This window comes from Chiloscyllium plagiosum, chromosome 49 (genome assembly GCF_004010195.1).
Source record: "Chiloscyllium plagiosum isolate BGI_BamShark_2017 chromosome 49, ASM401019v2, whole genome shotgun sequence".
Lineage (NCBI taxonomy): Eukaryota > Metazoa > Chordata > Chondrichthyes > Orectolobiformes > Hemiscylliidae > Chiloscyllium > Chiloscyllium plagiosum.
In genome coordinates, this window is record NC_057758.1 from 3189881 (window position 1) to 3203367 (window position 13487).

Below are 13487 nucleotides of genomic sequence, written 5' to 3' on the forward strand. Positions count from 1 at the left end.
CTGGCTTATCCTGTCCACAGTCCTTTTTCTCATTCATACAAGGAGCGAAAATCTCATAGGTGTGTGTGTGTGTGTGTGTGTGTGTGTGTGTGTATAGAAGTTAATATGAACAGCTCATGTCTGATGTATTTAATGGTAATAGGGTTCAGAGTGAGAAAATAAAATGAAACCATGTTTTCATTACGATGTTCCTTTTCCATTTTTTCTTAAAGGGGAGCTGTTAAGAAGTTGAACACGTGTATTTCACCTTTAAGAGAGAGTGAATACTGAATGCCTGCAAGCACCTGGCAGGTGATGGATACTTGAAACATTTGATTGAAGCCTAGTTATCTCAGTTGTCTTCACAGCAGTTTGAATTTAACCAATCATCTTAAATTAAACCATAGATACTAAAATCCAGCCGAATTTGAATTTTACTGTTTTCACAACATTGAACCAATGAGACAATCCGATGTTTGGGCTTTCAAAAAGAAAAAAATTAGCCATTTCGACAGTGGGCGAGAAAAAGTACCAACTGTCATTGAAAGACAGGTATTCAAAACTCTCTCTGTCAAAGGTACCTTTTTCATATGAAACATCTTTGCAGCAGAAGAGCGAAGATGACCCAGGAATACTAAAAAGACAGGAAGGTTGACACCGGCGATGACAGCCGCTGTCGGATTTTGAATCAATAAATTTAATCAGGGCTTTATTGGATGTTGTTATGGACTGGGAGGTCATAACAAATCTTTAAGAGGTAGTAGGAAGACAGTTGTACAGAATTGTTGTTTAATGTTAACTTTTTGTATTAAAGAAAATGGTAGTTTTGTTAATTATGCAAGTTGTGTCTTTCTCTGTGACACATACTTTAATAGATTACGAGGTGAGTTAAAATTTTCTGTGTATTTTTTTTAATTGGCAGAAAGGTTTACAGGGGTATCATAAAAATGCACGTGATTTCAATGGTTTCAAAGCACATAAACATTGTTCGTAATTTTAAGAGAGTGAAGAGAATACTGCATTGGGGCGAATTTACTTAAAGTTTTCGAAAATGTCTAGAATGAGTCATAAAGTAACATTAAAAATGTGGGTCATCTCTGAAGCAGAACAAACAGGTACATTTTGCATGGATCAAACTGGTATGTTTTGCATGGAATATTAACTTTCTGTTCTAAAATATTACAAGATTATGGTCGATGAACTGCAAATGTCTACAGATCTCTGAAATATGATATGATGGCAATTGCTAAGTTGCAAAGTTGGATGAGACCATTTGATTAAATTTGGTGGCTGCTGGAAGGAACCAAAATGAAAAAATAGAAAACTGGGTTGAAATGACAAGTGACATTAAAATATACTTTTGTGAATAGTAAGTTTAGTTGAGAGCACCAAACTGCTTTCTTTTGGTGTTGTTTATGTCCTTGTCTTTTCTTTTATGCTAATTGACTTTGTGAACATGCCACTTCTAAGGCATCGGTATCATATGTGAAGAGATAAGTAAAACGTTATAGTTCATTTGTGGAAATCATATGGGAGACAAAACTGTGTGACATGGTCTTGAAACACTAATCTAATTGTGATAGACGAAACGTTACTTCGCAGGTATCAAACATGAGACAGAACTAAAAAGTGCACTGAAGAATGGGGCTCGTAATGTACATCCACTTGGCAAAAAGATCAGTAGCTTGGCACAAACCTTCGGTGTAAAAGAGAAGACACTCGCATAGAATTCACAGAGTTATGGAATTAAAACAACTAAAATAGAATTAGGGAAAGTCACGTAACAACTATTAAGATTAAAATTAAAACTGCATTGTTCGATCCCATGAGTATTTTTGCTCACCGAATGTACTTGCGTATACATGGGTAGTTACCATTCAATGATATAATCATTCATCAAATTGGCAAAAAGGGAAAACATATTGAATAAATATCCTCAAGCCGGACACAGATGAAGAGATGGAGAAATGTTGAGTCCATATATGACATGGTTTTACTGTTATTATGTGACTTGATCAGTGGATAGATAGACAACTAGGAAATATATTTGGAAAAGCATTACTTAAGGAACCCAAATCAGGAATAAAATGAATTTTAGAACCATTTAAGTAAACAGATTAACAGCAAAAGAAATATAGGCGATACTCTGTTCACCACACAGGTGGCATGATTTGTTGGTTCCTTCACTGTCTTGGCTGCATATTAGGGTTGCGTTATATATTTTTTTCGATGGGTTGGTCTGCAAAGGCCACAACGACCGTTAGTTTGATGATACACGTTATTGTTGCATTATTCGTATTAGTGACGTTTCTCCGTTGCAAGTTTCATCGTCTAGTGTGGATTACACACTTCTGCACAATGTTCTCGTGCAGCTGTCACTGATTTGCATCTGCAATTGTAAAATGCATTGTCAAATATCATCATGTGTGGATTGTATAGGTAGTCATGCATTGGGGGAGCCGAAAGGTTAAACGTTAAATATGATATTGGGCAGCTGCATTTAAAATTGATTGTCTCAGATGGGATGAAGGGCTAAAACTGTTGATGACACATGACAAGCTGCTTGACCTTGAACAACTTAACCTTGAAGGTCATAGATGATACCAGCAGATTTATTTCGTCCTGTAGCTAGTTCTGTACTGTCTGTTTTGAAACTGTGGAAGAAAGAGAGAGCTTCACTCAGAGAGAGCGTCTGAACTTGGACCAGGATCGCAAATGGTGCAGAGAACAAACCTTAGCCTCCAGACGGGTCCCTAACGGTCTGAATGGCTTGAGATTTTCTGCGTTTTTGGTGACTTTCAATTCATTCTTCCTATTTATAATTATTAGTATTTAATTGACACCGTTATTTAACCAAATCGCTGTTGTTGAGAATTCTGTTATTGACATTTAACCGAAAAGAACTTACGATTCAAGACTTTCGTCTATCCGTGAATGATAAACAGTGCCTTTGATGCAGAGAAAATGAGAAGTGCAACCTTTCAAAGAACATGAGGGGGACGATAATTAAACCTGCTTCAAACAGAATCAGGTGGTGTGGCATTCAATGAGGATCATAAAACTTCGATAACCAGTCAATATATTGTTAAATTCTATACTTATATGATTAAATCTCAGTCATCTGTGTTAAAATCTGTATGTTGATATTGATGGTTTGCTAAGTCAGTAAACGTGCCAATCAGTTAGTCTTAGTATTCTGCACGGGGAAGATGATTATTCAGTATGGCAGAGTGCTGTCACTAAATCTGTGCATCTGCTTTAATTCGAGTAAAATGACGTGCCATGCTGAATATAATTCAAAAATGACAGAACTCCAGCAAGCACACAATCACATCAATTTGAAACAATCAACCACGCACAACAAATCTGAACGACAATTCTTGTCAGTAACAAAAGGTGACTGCTCTTCGGTGAGGTAGTATGTTTTTGACAACTTTCCAACAAAATTAGATGTTGAGAAACCCCCAGTGATACCCTCGGGGACTTTCCTCATCGTGTTCTTGATTTTAAATAAATAAACGCAATAACATCGCATAAAAATGTAAGAAAGATTGTGCTCGAAACATTTGAGGCAGAGAGACATTTCTTCAGAAAAAAAAACAAAGATGAAGACTAAGTTTGGCAAAAGTAATATTATCATAGTGTTCATACAAGTGCCATACGATGTTAGAGAAAGTTAAACGAAGTCACCCGTTGTAAGCACTTTCCTGAACTCCAAATGTTGTAAAAGTGCTTAAATACGTTATTGCGAACAATTTGCACTGTGCTGTACATTTTCTCTGTGAAAGTGCTCTTTTACTTTACACTGCGCATAATATCTTGGAGTTTGCCACATATAGTCCAATGTGAGGACCATTTCTTGTTCGAGATGAATGAACCCGACATTGTTGGTGCTACACCCCAAAACGTTCTTATAACGGCATAAGCTCATGCTGCATGGCACAGACCCTTTGGTCCAAATGGTTCACGACGACCATATTCCCAAACTAAACCGCTCGACTTGCCTGTGTTTGATCCATATCCATATCCTTTCAAATCTTTCCTTTTCATTCACTAATCCAAATGTTTTTAAATGTTGTAACCGTCTCGGCATCCGTCACTCATTCCACACATGAACCACCCTCTGTATAAAAACGGTTGTTTCGTAACGATATCCAAAGAAGTAAATGATCTCTTCATTTGTCTCTCTGGTTTGCTTCACAGGCTATTTCCAGAATTAACAGAGGTGACGATGCAACTCGATTTCTTAAAAAATGGTCGATATGCATATGAATTTTTTGAAGTTTAGCGTCTCTGTTCAATTTGATTGTAACATTCCAAACAGTCATTGCCGTGTTTGTACAGTGATAGAACAATGCAAATTTCTACGCCCATCATCCCATACGGCTGTGAAAGGCTTGGATCACTGATGCAGCCCACTGTGACCTCTGGAAAAAGGGTCGAGCCCATGCGAATTTCAGGGTATGATGTAGCTTCCTTATTTTAGTACTACTCCAAACTGCCCCTCTTCGTTTCGGCAATTCGGCGTTATATTTTAAACAAGAAATGAGAGTGAAGTGGCTCTATCATGGCCACCTCTTGCCAGTTAGAGTACTGACAAGAGGTGACACATGCATGGCCCATGAAATATTCAGAGCAGCATTCTATGGTCAAGAAGACAATCACCACAATCAGTCTATATGGACAATGCCCAGCTCAACTGAAAATCGTAGCTCCAAAATTGAATTTTGTCGGATCCGCAGAAAAGTTTCAGTCTCACAGTATTGTTTCCTTTCTCAACTTGTTCTAGTTCTTTTAGAACTTGATTTCCTGTTTGACCTGCACATCAGAAATGATACGTTTCTGTGCACCATTTAGGCTCTTCTTCTCTCTGAATAGTCCAAGCACCAGGCACCAGATCACACATCATCATGTTGACATAACATCACATCATAAGATCATAGGAAATAGGCTGAGAAAATGAGCATTTAGCCCAACGACTCTGCTCAATCAATAACTGAAATCGTGACTTATGTATTAATCCTCAGTTTGACTTTCTGCCTTTCTACCAGCAACGTTGAATCCAAGACTGTTTTATATTGAAGAAGACATCTGTTCATCTCGGCATTATGCATATAATGGCCAAGTATTCACAGTAGCAATGAATTCCAGATTCCCACCTTCTGTGGAATGAATGTCCTCCAAATCCTTTACTTCAATGATTCTAGTTGAAGACAGTTCTCTTCCGAGATGACAGTGCCTCACGACTGCTCTTTTCTGTATCGCTTGATGTGACAGAAGTGTGCTCTGCTTCACCAGAGCGAGCTGCATATAACACAATGGGCACCATCTTTATCATGGATGGCGCTTCCCACCCAATCCTCCCCGCGTGCCAGAACAGTGTGCTTGATTCCCTTAGAGATACTGTTATGGACAATGCATATGTGAGAGGTGCGTTGATTCAGAGTCAGTTAGGTCAAAATACTTTTTTCTTGATGGTTCACTGTACACTTTCCACAATTTAGCTGCTTTGCATTTTTGCTTCAGTCTTCTCAGTCTGTGATTGTCCTGTGGAGACACTTTGGTGATAGACATTAATTACCACACGCTGTGTACCCTTTCCACCCTCAGTTCTTATCCATTTTTTTGATCATCGAATAGATCTAGCGTTTCACTGAGGGATACTCCGTAGGACAATCGATGTCCATTAGTAGGATTTTCCTTGACATTCTTTGTTTGTAGCGCTACTATTGAGGAATTTCCGTGCAATTCGTTTTCAAACTTGATACAACAATGCCAGCACCATTGGCAGATCTGTTCTGCAGGTGGGACAGAATAGAGTTTGTGATTCCCTTCACATTGTTCATCAGCTCCCATTCTGTGAGTACGACGATGTCAGCCTATCGTCAAAATAGGAATAAAGTCTACAATATGGAAAGGAATCAAGTGTAATAAAAATTGAAAGAAGGCCGACTATCTGATTGTGTCTTATATTCTCGAAAACAGACGTCCCCCATTTACAACCCCACACTTCAGGCATGATCATGGATCCTGTCCTATGTGGGGAAGTGCTTAAGCAGGAGTTCCTCTTCTATTAGGGTGAAGAATGGAGACCATGATACTGGACCATGCCCGCCTGCTGAGAAGTTGTCACCTAGATGAGAGAAGTCTTCGCCATCTGAAGAAATGCAGAGGATTGTGGGGAGATGACTGTCCTTCTTCCCTCTTCCAACGTAAAGGGAGACTAAGTGTTAATTTCATCCGTCGTTTTGTGAAGATCGAACAAGAGGAATCGAGTTTATCTCAACAGCAAGATAGGCATTGCCCTGCATTCCACCTGAATTTCAAACAATTTTTGCCAGAACCTAGAGTTGAGGATAAAATAAAGGGTTTTTACAAATACATTAAGGACAAAAAGGTAACAAGCGAGAGAATATGGCCACTCTAAGGTCAGCAAAGCAGCCTTTGTGTGGAGCCGCAGGAGTTGGGGGAGATACTAAACGAATATTTTGTATCAGCATTTACTCTGATAAAGGACATGGAAGATTTACAATGTAGGGAAATAGATGGTGACCTTCTTGCAAATGTCAATATTACAGAGGATGAAGTGCTAGTTGTATTGAAACGCTTAAAGGTGGATAAATCCCCAGGACAAGAGCAGGGAAGCTAGGGAAGTGAATGCTGGGCCTCTTGCTGAGATATTTGTATCATGGACAGCCACAGGTGAGGTGCCAGAAGATTGGAGGTTTGCTAACGTGGTGCCACTGTTTAAGAAGGATGGTATGGACAAGCCAGGGAACTATAGATTATTTACAGTGCGGAAGTAGGGCCTTCGGCCCAACAAGTCCACACTCTCTGAAGAGCAACCCACTTCCCTACATTTAGCCCTTCACCTAACACTACGGGCAATTTAGCATGGCTAATTCACCTCACCTGCACATTTTTGGAATGTGGGAGGAAACCCAAGCAGAAACCCACGGAGAACGTGCAAACTGCACACAGTTGCCTGAGGCGGGAATTGAACCTGAATCTCTGGCACTGTAAGGTAGCAGTGCTAACTGCTGTGCCACCGTGCGTCCACGTTGTTGGAGGATGCAATCTTAAGGGACAGGATGTGCATGTAATTGGAAAGCCAAGGACTGATTAGGGATAGTCAACGCGAATTTGCGCGTGGGAAATCATGTCTCACAAACTTGATTGAGTTTTTTGAAGAAGTAATAAAGAGGATTAATGAGGGTAAAGCGGTAGATGTGATCTATATGGACTTCACTAATGCGTTTGACAAGTTTCCCCTTGGTAGACTGGTCATCAAGTTTAGATCTCACGGACTATAGGGAGAACTAGGTATTTGGAGACAGAACTGGATAAAAGGTAAAAGACAGAGGGTGGTGGTGGTGGAGGATTGTTTTTCAGCCTGGAGGCATTTGACGAGTGTAGTGCCACAAGGATCGGTGCTGAGTCCTTAAATTTTCATCATTTATATAAAGGATTTGGATGCGAGCACAAGAGGTATAGTTAGCATGTTTGCAGATTACACCAAAATTGGAGGTGTAGTGGATAGCGAAGAAGGTTACCTCACATTGCAACAGGATCTTGATTAGATGGGCCCATGGGCTGAGAAGTGACAGATAGAGTTTAATTCGGGTAATTGTAAGTGCCTTCGTTTTGGGAAAGCAAATCTTAATCGGACATACACAGTTAATGGTAAGGTCTTAGAGAGTGTTGCTGAACAAAGCGACCTAGAACTGCAGGTTCATAGTTCCTTGAAGGTGGAGTCGCAGGTAGATAGGATAGTGAAGAAGGCGTTTGGTATGCTTTCTTTCCTTTATTGATCAGAATATTGAGTACAGGAGTTGGAAGGTTATATTGCGGCAGTACAGACACTCGTTAGGCCACTGTTGGAATATTGCGTGTAATTCTGGTCTCTATCCGACCGGAAAGATGTTGTGAGACTTGAAAGGGTTCAAAAAAGATTTACAAAGATGTTGCCAGGTATGGAGTTTTTGAGCTATAGGGAAAGGCTGAACAGGCTGGTGTGTTTTCCGTGGAGCGTCGGAGGCTGAGGGGTGACCTTATAGAGGTTTACAAAATTACGAGGGGCATGGATATGATAAATAGACAAAGTCTTTTCCCTGGGTGGCGGAGTCAAGAACTAGAGGGCATATGCATACAGTGAGAGGGGAAAGATATAAAAGTGATCTAAGCTCAACGTTTTCACACAGTGGGAATGGAATGAACTGCCAGAGGAAGTGGTGGAGGCTGCTACAATTGCAACATTTAAGAGGCATTTGGATGGGTGCTGCCAGGTGGGACATCATTGAGTTGGGATATCTGGTCGGCATGGACGGGTTGGACCAAAGGATCTGTTTCCATGCTTGCACATCTCTATGACTCTATGCCTCTAACCCAGAATCGACATAAATATTTGGGCAGAGCTCAGAAACATCACGGAAAAGCCAATATTAATAGGAGTTGGACATCGAAGTGAAAACTGCAGTAGAACTTTGAGCATACTAAACAGAGGAAATACGATTCCCAATGAGAGAAATTACTGATACAACTCAACAAGTTTAGTGGCTTTTAAGCAGTTAATATTTCACTTCTGTTGAATCTTTGTCAGAACAGCTTTTGTTCTGACATTGCTTTGTTTCCACATTGCTTTGTTTCCTTTTACATACGGAATTATTATATGCAGTGCAGTATTAATGAATTAATTGTTCTAAAAAGTAGGAAGAGATGAGGGCACAAGTGCAGGAGATGGGGAATCACCAATGCATGTGTGTTAATCGGATGAGAGCTGCGAATGCTGCGCAAAATAACAGGCATACGTGGAGGTGGAATGGATGTAGAAAATGGATAGATGAAGCAATTATTTCGATAGTCAGAGTCATGCACATCAAAGAAATGGCAACTCGAAAAGATAATGAAGTGCCCGATTGATACCGTCGTGTGAACGAGGGATCTGGTAACTTAGTAAGATGTAGAAAGGAAACGTTGACCCCAGCGTAATCCAGTACTTCTAAAGCAGCTGTCATCACATATTATATAAAGAGGAATAATGAAATTATAAGTGCAAATGTCAAGCTAACGTTAATGAATCTGGATGAATTACTTTTGACAAATATCTCTCGATAGCACAGAATCTCCCACATCATGTGAGCTGTGGCAGTGCGGGGAGTCTTTAATGATAAATAGCGTAAACATCAAGGACTGGAGGAAAAATAAGGACTGGTATAGGTGCAAGAACAAAAAAAATCACTTAGTCTATTAACAGATTACCACTTGAAAATATGCCGTGAAACAGATAACATTGTAAGGGGAAACTTACATGGCATTACTTGGTCATTATGACCTTGGGAAATGATCAGTAGCAGCTTCACAAGTTTCCAAACATCATTCACTCATTCTGGTGCAGGTGACAAATGTCTGGAGTCGAGGATAATGATAAACGTGGAGATTTCAAACACTGATGTCAATGTTGCATATAATCATTGCAGCACAAAATATAAAAATATCCTGCATTTTTGGGAGGGGCGGGAATGACTTGGAGTCTGTCTACATTAACCTCTCCGAGGTTGCACTGCTAAGAAGTTCTGAATAAAGATTAATTCTTCCTGTTGTATGGGGGACTCAAGACCTCTCTTCAGAATCTCCTGCCAATAGGCGAAAATAACAGAAGTATATGGAAGTGGGAATACTGCACAAAGTAATAGCTACATATTGAAGTGATAATACGGCTCTAAATAATAGAGGACATGTGAAAGTGTGCATACTACCTTAAATGATGGGCAACATGAGATATTGGGAATTTTATCTGAAATCACAGGGAACATATGGAAATGTAAGTACCAGTCAAAATTATCAGAAACACGTAGAAGTCGGAATATTATCTATAAACTCGGGATATCTGGAAGTGCGTATTCCGCCTGAAACAGAAGAAAACATAAAGAAGTGGAAATGTTGCCTTATGTAGCAGGACAAAGTCGACGTCCAAAAACCATCTCAAATAAGCTGAACAAGAGGAAGTGAGAATATGGTGAAAAAAAGATGTTGATGTGGAGAAATGTTTGAAAATAATAGGAATACGTGGAAGTCAGAACACTGCCCGAAATAAGACTGAAAGTGTGAACGCTTGAATGTATCCAAAACAACAGCGACACGTGGAATTGGGATTTCTGCCCAAAATAACAGCGAAACCATGCAAGTGACAATAGATTTTCATTCAGGATGTCGAGAACATTGCGTGCTGAACATTTCCTGATGTGTCGATGGTCAAAGACATTTTTTTTTTGCAAATATCTTGATGAAGGCGCGGGATTTGGAATGATCCAACTACCTGGAGCATTCTGATGTCACAAAACCAGTCCCATCGCGCACAACGCCTCAGCACAAAGTAAAACTAGTTTTGTTTTCATACAGAGTGTCTGCACACAGCTTCATGTAGCCACACACATAGATAGCCATCAAAACAACGGCAAAGTTGGGTATGCTCATCTTCCTCACCTCATCGAAAGTTTTTTGTATGGACTTCCTGCCGAGCTGGTCTATCTTTAGCTTCCAGATGAAACAGAAGATACCTCCAGTTTCAGAAACAGCACAACATTCAGGAATGGGCCAGACCTGTGCGACGTAAAACAACAGAGTGAGGGACTCACACCAGATAACTAGCTTTTTACCTGTAGTTGAATTGAACTTAATTAGCCTTAATTGATCATGCACTCGAATGAGTGCAGGGCAAGTTTACAATATGCCATTATGGCAACATCTTAGTTACAGGATACTTTGTGTGCAGAATACGTTAGTATTTGTTCCAGACTGGATGGAATGATTTTAACAAATCACCATAAAAGTTAAAAAATTAGAAGTGGGATTGCTGCCAATATTTCGTGCAGGCCCCATCCCTTCCAAATCATTTTTCCTGCAGCTGCCCTGTTAGTCAGTGAATGAGTTTTCTTATTCTTTGTCACTGGCAGCGTGCAGCCTTCAGACTGCCTGAGCCAAGTCATAATATAACGGCTTCAAACTTGGAGGCATTTCTTTCAGTCCCCAAAGGCGTCGCATCCGTCCTGAACTTGCCAGGGCCCATAAATCCACATGCTGGCCTCTACTCTGGGACTCAGCTCTGGGACTCGCAACCGCCGTGCCGACCTTGCCTTGGACTCACCTGGACTCATATCCCTACGTCGGCCTGACGAAGTACTCAACCTCCGGGACTGCCATGGGGACTTGCGAGCTTTACACCAGTCTGGCCTCTGATGGGCGTGCACTCACCTCACAGCACTGGCTTGGCATGTTTACTCACCTGTGGAACTGGCCACGTGACGATCTCCTATTTCTTTCGTTCATCTTCGAGTAAGAAAAAAAGAGATCAAATGAAAATGAGACGGCGCAGCAGTCCAATCCTGCCAATATTGCATATTTATGGAGACAAGTTTCTGCTTCACTTTGGCGATGGACTGCTGCCAATATTTCGTGCAGGCCCCATCCCATCCAAATCATTTTCCCTTCACCTACACGTAAACTGTCCTGTTAGTCAGTGAATGAGTAATCTATCGTTTCAGTTCCCATTTGACAATGTTGGTGTAGAGCAGTCGGAGAAAGTGAGGACTGCAGATGCTGGATATCAGAGCTGAAAATGAAATGCCTCCAAGTTTGATGCCTGGTATGTTATGACTTACCTCAGGCAGTCTGAAGGCTGCAAGCTGCCAGAGACAAAGAATAAAGTACAAATACGTTTCAAAAGAAAACGTTTGATTTTTTTTATTTTTATGGTGATTTTTTAAATCATTCCATCCAGTCTAGATTTTAACCTACTGCGAATCCTCTTAGAAGGATGCCTTCCTTGAGGAAGCTCGCTTCCTCCCTCTACATCTCCTGCTCCTTGGATGCTGCCTGACCTGCTGCACTTTTTCAGCAACATATTATCAGCGTAGAGCAGTCGGATCCAATTACAGAATCCCTCCCCAAAGCCATTTTGGAGAGCACATCCCTCACATGCATGTGCAATATTCTGTTAAAAACCTTCTCATGGTCCAGGCTGATAAGGCAATCTTTCACGCTCTCTCTCGTGCACGCAGGCAATCATATCACTGAGTCATAAAGAAATTGTCCTGTTTGAAACAGCACTGTTGGTTCGGGACAAACCACCAATCCCTGAGCACAGCTAATGCGGTTGAAAATAACCTTAAGCAGGACTGTTCAGTCTCACAATAATGTTGACAGCCAAATCCTAATTCCCCCCCCCCCCCCCCTCCCTCTTCCCCTTGTAGATGAGGGTGACGATGCCTTTTCTCATGTATTCACTCGTTGTAACTGCCAAAAGCATAGTGTCCAGCAGATCCCGGCCAATCAAGTCCAAAAGAGCAGACCATAAACATGCAGGTAATCACGGCTTCCAGGAGTTTTATTCTTTATAAAGGACTGGAGGGCCTTGGTCGGCTCATCCAGAGTAATGACTGATCTACCTTCTCCCACATACTGTTGTCTCAGATCTCCGTAATTGATGGCAGGAACGACTGGGTAATCTCTCTGTCTATGGGCGTTGTGTCATGCAGTCTGACGTGGAAAGATTTGTTAAGGGAAAAAGTGAGGACTGCAGATGCTGGAGATCAGAGCTGAAAATGTGTTGCTGGAAAAGCGCAGCAGGTCAGGCAGCATCCAAGGAGCAGGGGAATCGACGTTTCGGGCATGTGCCCTTCTTCAGGGAGGGCTCATGCCCGAAACGTCGATTCTCCTGCTCCTTGGATGCTGCCTGACCTGCTGCGCTTTTCCAGCCACACAGTTTCAGCAAGGATTTGTTAAGCCTCAGGATATCAGATGGAGATCACATTACCGAGCCATCTTCTTCCTTTTGGCTGCTGAGCACAGAGCATCTTTGCATCTCTGTCTGGAACAGAATCATTAAGTTGGGATGATGTGTTGAGTTTTCGGATAGGTTACGTCATTGTATTGTCTTTTGATTCTGTTCTAATCAGGAATCTTGTAATTAAATTCTGTTTTGTTTAAAACGATAAAGATTGGTCAGCAGCATTCACTCCTGGAACATTTGCATTGCACCTGCAAAAAACAAAGAGCAATTTTGACAATTTTGGGCACTTTCTTAAAATGCTGTGAGGGAATCTGGCCTGGAACATAACACAAGGAAGAGAATGATTATACAACATCTCCTGCGATTGCCGAATCAATGAGAAAGAATCTCAAATTGCAGAAGACACAGATGTGATGGTTGGGCGGGGGAGAACATAAGCGTATGCAGATGAAAGAAAAATTGGAGAAAAACATGGAGAAATACAAGAAAAATCTAGAAAAAAACAACATCCCAGATACTGTAGAAGACTGGGAGAAATAATTGGAATTCCAGGGTAGCAAGAAACGTTTAAGAAGTCTATTCAACGGGAAAGAATGGGAAGAAAGCTGGAAAGTGAAATTAGATGTGGAAGACAAAACCAGACAAATCTCAGTGTGGAAAAACCTAATTGAAATAAGTGAACACATCGATTTTCAAAGATTATGTTTATTTAAGTAAAAAA

At 40.9% G+C, this 13487-nt stretch overlaps 1 long non-coding RNA gene across 1 annotated transcript in view; it reads left to right on the top strand.

The window, feature by feature from the left end:
* Positions 1–11824, top strand: part of LOC122544478 — a 15345-nt gene extending 3521 nt beyond the window's left edge. Inside the window, exons 2-3 of the long non-coding RNA XR_006310356.1 lie at positions 626–629; positions 11761–11824. This is a non-coding gene — a long non-coding RNA (uncharacterized LOC122544478). The remainder of the gene's footprint in view (positions 1–625; positions 630–11760) is intronic.
* The last annotated feature ends 1663 nt before the right edge of the window (positions 11825–13487 follow it).